Raw genomic sequence first — 7,363 nt, 5'->3', positions numbered from 1 at the left:
AGGCCATTCGGCACATCGAGTCTGCACCGACCCACTTAAGCCCTCACTTCCACCCTATCCCCATCACCTAATAACCCCATCTAACTTTTTTTTTGGTCACTAAGGGCAATTTAGCATGGCCAATCCACCTAACCTGCACGTCTTTGGACTGTGGGAGGAAACCGGAGCACCCGGAGGAAACCCACGCACACACGGGGAGAATGTGCAGACTCCTCACAGACAGTGACCCAGCGGGGAATCGAACCTGGGACCCTGACCCTGGTGAAGAATGTGGGATGTGGAAAATGAGCAGTAATTTTGTTGTGGTTGACTGGAGGATGATAAGAAAAGAGTATAAAGTGGAGAAGCGTAACTGTGTGATCAAACTATTTTTAGACTTTGAAATTGCCCATAAAGTCGGGTGTGCGTGGTTCCCGGAGATATTGCAATAGTGTGTGGGATATGGAGAATGGGCAGCAATTTTGGTGTGATTGAGTAGAGAATGAAAAGAAAAGGCATAAAGTGTTGAATTGCATGTGTCTGCTTGAAGTGTTTTTAGACCTTGAAATTCCCCATAAAGGGGTTTTTGTGAACCGTTTCCAGAGATACTGCAATACTGGATCGATGCGTGGAGTGGACGGAGCAAGCCCCTATTCCATCTCCCTGCTCCAAAAATCAATTTAATATATTGTCCCCAGATAAGGAACGTATCAGATATTAAACTGATAAGAACAGATTTTTTTCCAAAAAAATATACTTTATTCATAAAAGCTCTAATAAACATTACAGAACATTTCAAATTGTGACTGTACATTCCCATCAAAGTTGCACATTCCCTTGGCTTTCTTACATTCAATTGGGATGACTTTCCGCACGTTTCCCTGTTTACTTTACAATTCTTTCGTAAGTAATAACATTGTCATGTTTCTTTCCGTGCTTTTGTACATTGGAATGCTAATGACCCAGACCGAAGGATTTTACACTGTTACCAACCCCTCGGTGTACATTTGTTGGAAGACCTTACACTGTGGTCCTTCCCCATTGCGCCTTGGCGGCAGCTGCCCCAAGCTTGAGTGCGTCCCTCAGCACGTAGTCCTGGACCTTGGAATGTGCCAGTCTGCAACACTCGGTCGAGGACAATTCTTTGCACTGGAAGATCAGCAAGTTTCGGGCAGACCAAAGAGCGTCTTTCACCGAGTTGATGACCTTCCAGCAGCAGTTGATATCTGTCTCGGTGTGTGTCCCTGGAAACAGTCCGTAGAGCACAGAGTCCTGTGTTACTGAGCTGCTCGGGATGAACCTTGACAGATACCACTGCATCTCTCTTCAGACCTTCTTTGCAAAGGCACATTCCACAAGGAGGTGTGTGACTGTCTCGTTTCCCCCACAGCCACTCCGAGGGCAGCATGCAACGGTGCTGAGCCTTCGGGTGTACATGAAGAATCTGACAGGGAGGGCCCTTCTCACCACCAGCCAAGCTAGGTCTTGGTGCTTGTTTGAAAGTTCTGGTGATGAGGCGTTCTGCCAGATGGCTCTGACAGTCTGCTCAGGGAACCATCCAACGTCCTCCACAGTCTCCTTCACCCTGAGGGCCTCGAGGACATTACGTGCTGACCACTGCTTCATTGCCTTGTGGTCAAAGGTGTTTTTCTTAAAACAAAATTCCACGAGGGACAGGTCCAACTGCTTGGAGCGTTCCGCGGCAATGAGGCCAGGCCCATCCTTCGTAACACCGGGGACAGGTAGAACCTCAGTATGTAGTGACTCCAGCATTAGATGATATTCCCTGATATTATATATTATATATATAATATATATATATAATATTATATATATATATAATATATTATATATTATATATTATATGGCATTCCCTGATATCTAAAAAGTTCAAAGGACATCTCACTGAACCTTCTGATCATGTGATATGGATTACATAATTTTTAAAAGAGGCAGCACGGTGGCACAGTGGTTAGCACTGCTGTCTCACGGCGCCGAGATCCCAGGTTCGATCCCGGCTCTGGGTCACTGTCCGTGTGGAGTTTGCACATTCTCCCTGTGTTTGCGTGGGTTTCACCCCCACAACCCAAAGATGTGCGTGGGTTTCCTCCGGGTACTCCGGTTTCCTCTCACAGTCCAAAGATGTGCAGGTTAGGTGGATTGGCCATGATAACTTGCCCTTCGTGTCCCAAATGTGCCCTTAGTGTTGGGTGGGGTTACTGGGTTATGGGGATAGGGTGGAGGTGTTAACCTTGGGTAGGGTGCTCTTTCCAGGAGCCGGTGCAGACTCGATGGGCCAAATGGCCTCCTTCTGCACTGTAAATTCTATGTCTATGTGCAGGTTAGGTGGATTGGACACGCTAATTTGCCCCTTAATTGGAAAAAATGAATTGGGCACTCTACATTACTTAAAAAAAAAATTTTTTTAAATACTGCATCTTTGAAAATTTCATGTATTTTACACGGAAATCCACATAAGTGGCATTTAATTAAAAGCAGCAGGATCCTGGTTAAGTTGGTTTGAAATATAGCAAAATCTATGAAATTAAAATCGTTTATTGTCACAAGTAGGCTTCAAATGAAGTTACTGTGAAAAGCTCCGAGTCGCCACATTCCGGCGCCTGTTCGGGGAGGCTGGTACGGGAATTGAACCGTGCTGCTGGCCTGTCTTGGTCTGCTTTAAAAGCCAGCGATTCAACCCTGTGCTAAACCAGCCCCATTTTCCTCCGGGCCCTCCAGTTTCCTCCCGCAAGTCCTGAAAGACGAGTTTACTGGGTGAATTGGACATTCTGAATTCTCCCTATATGTGCCCGAACAGGTGCTGTCGTGTAGTGAATAGGGGATTTTCACAGTAACTTCATTGCAGCATTAATGTAAGCCTACTTGTGACAGTAATAATGATTATTATTATTAACTCCACTGTTATAATCGGCTGCGGGGACCTGGAAAGCTTAGAAAAAGTTGCATTCCTGGGATGGAGTGAACTCCCTCCACCACTAAAGGTTAATTCCAGAGAACATCGATCAAGCTGAAAGGAAAACAAATGTGCAAAAGAAAAATCAGTTGGAGCAACTTTTGTTTTATTTACAGTAGGAATGGTTCTTAGCATGCAGATATTAAGGAGAGGTTTGAAATCTGTGTCCAGAAGAAAGTTTGGTAATGGATGAATAATTTTGGCCACTATTTAACGAGATGTGTAAAATAAGACTGAAGGGTCAATGTGACAATCATTGCCTCACCCTTCACATTTCTATTGGTGGGAATCGTTATTAAAACGCTTTAAAAATGGACAGCACAGTGGGTTAGCCCTGCTGCCTCACGGTGCCGAGGTCCCAGGTTCAATCCCGGCTCCGGGTCACTATCCATGTGGAGTTTGCACATTCTCCCCATGTTTGCGTGGCATTCGCGCCCACAACCCAAAATGTGTGGGTTAGGTGGATTGGCGGTTGGGTGGGTGTTACTTACTTTGTTGTTTTTCCTCTTGAAATTGTTGTTAAGAATTTATAAACGCCTTAATAGAATGTTTTTTTAATGTCAGCGAACATGGGAGCCAGAAAGGGAAATTTGTTGGCCAGCAGTTTAATGGGGGTAGGATGTAGGAAGCATTAGGTGGGTTTCATGGACAATGTGAGAGCACGTCATGAGATAGGAGAGAAAGTAGAGAGTGATATGGATTCAAAATGCTGCCTCATGGCGCCGAGGTCCCAGGTTCAATCCCAGCTCTCGGTCACTATCCGTGTGGAGTTTGCACATTCTCCCCGTGTTTGGGTGGCATTCGCTCCCACAACCCAAAGATGTGCAGGTTCGGTGGATTGGCCACGCTAAATTGCCCCTTAATGGGAAAAAATGAATTGGCTACAGTAAACTTATTTAAAAAAAAGAAATGTCAGGTGAATATGCTCGGGGGTGGGGGTGGGGGTGGGGGAGGCTTTCGTCAGCTGACAGCAAAGCATTGGCCACGTGATTGATAACATAATAGTGTAGATTTTCCAAAAACAGCTCTGTATTAGAAACTGTCGTAGATGTTTATAATCTGCATCACAGTGTGACTGCTCACATCACGGAGTCACAGAGAGCGAGAGAGTCGTAGAATTTACAGTGCAAAAGGTGGACGTTCGGCCCATCCAGTCTGCACCAGCCCTTGAAAAGAGCACTCCACTTAAGCCCACACCTGCAACCAGTAACCCCATCACCCCAGCTAATATTTTTGGACACTAAAGGCAATTTATCATGGCCAATCCACCTAAACTGCACATCTTTGGACTGTGGGAGGAAACCGGAGCACCCGGAGGAAACCCACGCAGACACGGGGAGAACGTGCAGACTCTGGACAGACAGTGACCCAAGTCGGGAATCGAACCTGAGACCCTGGAGCTGTGAAGCAACTGTGGTAACCACTGTGCTACCATGCTGCCCTACTCCGCTAGGTTCTCTATCTCCTTCCTGAATTCTGACTCGTCGTTGTTCGAGACGAGTCAACCCACTACGGTCGTGTCGTCAGAAAGTCAAGGATCCAGTTGCAGAGTGAGGAGCCAAGTCCTCGGTTTTGAAGCTTTGATATGAGTTTGGCTGGGATTATGGTGTTGAAGGCGGAGTTGTAGTCAATAAATAGGAGTCTGATGTAGGAGTCCTAGTTGTCGAGATGCTCCAGGGATGAGGGGAGGGCCAGGGTGATGGCGTCTGCTGTGGACCGGTTGCGACGGTATGCAAATTGCAGTGGATCTAGGCATCCTGGGAATATGGAGTTGATGAGCCTCATGACCAACCTCTCGAAGCACTTCATTACGATCGATGTCAGGGCCACCGGAGGGTAATCACTGAGGCACGTTGCCTGGTTCTTCTTTGGCACCGGCAGGGCCGGCTCAAGGTACCGGCAACTCGGGCAGTCGCCTGGGGCGCCATGTGCAAGGGGGCGCCATCAAGGAGTGCGGGTCCCGCGCATGCGCAGTTGGGCCGGTGCCAACCAGCGCATGCGCAGTGGCCGCCCTCCCTCAGGCCGCCCCGCACAAACATGGCGGATGGATCCAGGCTCGCCGGTGGTCACTCCGGGCCCCCCCCCTCGGGCTCCCTCCGCCCCCTCCCTCCGTCCCCCATCCTCTCCGCACCCCCCCCCCCTCCGCCCCCCCTCCCCCCTCCGGCCCCCCCACCCTCCCTCCGCCCCCCCCCCTCCACCCCCCCCCCCCCCCCCCACTTCTGCGACCGTGCTACCTGCTCGAACCGGGATAGAATGGATTGAGTTCATCGGGGAGTGGTGTGCTGCTGCTGGAGATATTGCTCGGCTTCACTTTGTAGGCCATTGTGTTGTTTAGGCCTTGCTACAACCGCTGAGAGTCTGTAACGCTAGTCTGTGACTGTAGTTAGGTGTGATATTGTCAATGTGGCGATGAAGCAATAGTTGAGCAATGATTCCAGTTGGGGACATGGGAGGGAGGTTTAGGAGTGTGATAAGAGTGGGGGGAGGGGGAAGAAGGTGTTTTTTTTGTTGCTTTTTTTAAAATTTAGAGTACCCAATGTATTTTTTCCAATTAAGGGGCAATTTAATGTGGCCAATCCACCTAGCTTGCACATCTTTGGGTTGTGGGGGCGAAACCCACGCAAACACGGGGAGAATATGCAAACTCCACACAGTGACCCAGAGCTGGGATTAAACCTGGGATCTCGGTGCCTTGAGGCCACAGTGTGAACCCACTGCGCCACCGTGCTGCCCCAAGAAGGCGTTTTTTAACGTGTTAGTGGGTGTTGTCAGACTTTTGTATGTGGTGGGCGATGGAAGAATTTGTAAGAGTGAATAGGTGGGCCAGGTGGGAGGGAGGGGTGTTTGGTTATGCTGGGCACTGTAATGATATAATCAGGGCTTAGTTTTAAGGCTGATTAAATTGGATATCTTAAATTAAAGAATTGGCCACTTTAAAAACCACGTCTGCAGAAGCCTGCAAAATCTGAATATACAAAACTCAGACTGGCTGCCGAAGGGGGGGAGGGCATGCCTGGAGCAGCACCCATTGTCCTATTTTCCACAGTTACTGATAACCCATCTCTCCTCCCAGGGCGGGCTCAGGTGCCCTGTCAACAGGTCATCAAGCAGACCATTGGGCAATGGGGCCCTGCCTTCTGAGACTCCATTGGCCGAAGGCCAAGGGCAGGTGGAGGAAGGCAGTGGGTGGCAACAGGGGCATAAAAATAGGCATCCAGCCAGACATCTCGGGAGCAAAGACTCGAAGCAAAAGGCTGGAAGCTTGGTGTATGAGGTGACCTTCAGCAGGCCATAAGAAGCAACATTCAGTGAGAATCACCTTTGCAAAGCCGATCTACAGCTTATCAAAGCACTTTTGCAGGTAATATAGACGAATCCTGGATGTTTCTTGGATGTATAGTGGGTAATTTATGGGTTAGCTATGTTTAATAAAGTGTGTTTCATTATATGTGTCTCTGTACTTTGTAATACTCACAAATAAAGACATGTGGGTAAAGTTTAATTGAGGAGCTGGTTGAAGTATGTGAATTGATTTAACAGCAAGGCAGCGTGAGGGGTAGTTAAGGTGTTGTGCAAAGCAAAGCGATCAGGCAGTGTGGTGCGTTTAGTGTGTGGGATGTGGAAAGTGAGCAGTAATTTTGTTGTGATTGACTGGAGGATGATAAGAAAAGAGTATAAAGTGGAGAAGTGTAACTGTGTGATCAAACAATTTTTATATGTTAAAATTGCCCATAAAGTGAGGTGTGCGTGGTTCGCAGAGATATTGCAATAGTGTGTGGGATGTGGAGAATGGGGATGAATTTTGGTGTGATTGAGTAGAGAATGAAAAGAAAAGGCATAAAGTGTTGAATTGCATGTGCATGGTTGAAGTGTTTTTGGACCTGGAAAGCTTAGAAAAAGTTGCATTCTTGGGATGGAGTGAACACCCTCCACCGCTAAAGGTTAATTCCAGAGAACATCGATCAAGCTGAAAGTGAAAACAAATGTGCAATAGAAAAATCAGTTGGAGTAACTTTTGTTTTATTTGCAGTAGGAATGGTTCTTAGTTCACAGATATTCAGGGATAGGTTTGAAATCTGTGTCCAGAAGAAAGTTTGGTAATGGATGAATAATTTTGGCCACTATTTAAGGAGATATGTGCTAAAATGAGACTGAAGGGTCAATGTGACAATCATTGCCTCACCCTTCACATTTCTATCGGTGAGAATCGTTATTAAAACTCTTTATAAATGGGCAGCACAGTGGGTTAGCCCTGCTGCCTCACGGTGCCGAGGTCCAGGTTCAATCCCAGCTCTGGGTCAACTATCCGTGTGGAGTTTGCACAATTTCCCCGTGTTTGCGTGGGTTTCGCCCCCACAACCCAAAAGATGTGCAGGCTAGGTGGATTAGCCACGCTAAATTGCCGCTTAA

General features: G+C 47.5%; 1 pseudogene; it reads right to left on the bottom strand.

Moving 5' to 3' along the window:
* Positions 1 to 562: 562 nt before the first annotated feature.
* LOC119962535 lies at positions 563 to 734 on the bottom strand (annotated as a pseudogene).
* Positions 735 to 7,363: the final 6,629 nt, after the last annotated feature.

Source organism: Scyliorhinus canicula, chromosome 2 (assembly GCF_902713615.1).
Source record: "Scyliorhinus canicula chromosome 2, sScyCan1.1, whole genome shotgun sequence".
Classification (NCBI taxonomy): domain Eukaryota; kingdom Metazoa; phylum Chordata; class Chondrichthyes; order Carcharhiniformes; family Scyliorhinidae; genus Scyliorhinus; species Scyliorhinus canicula.
Note: the sequence above shows the minus strand (reverse complement) of the source record. Positions and strands in the feature narration are given on the sequence as shown.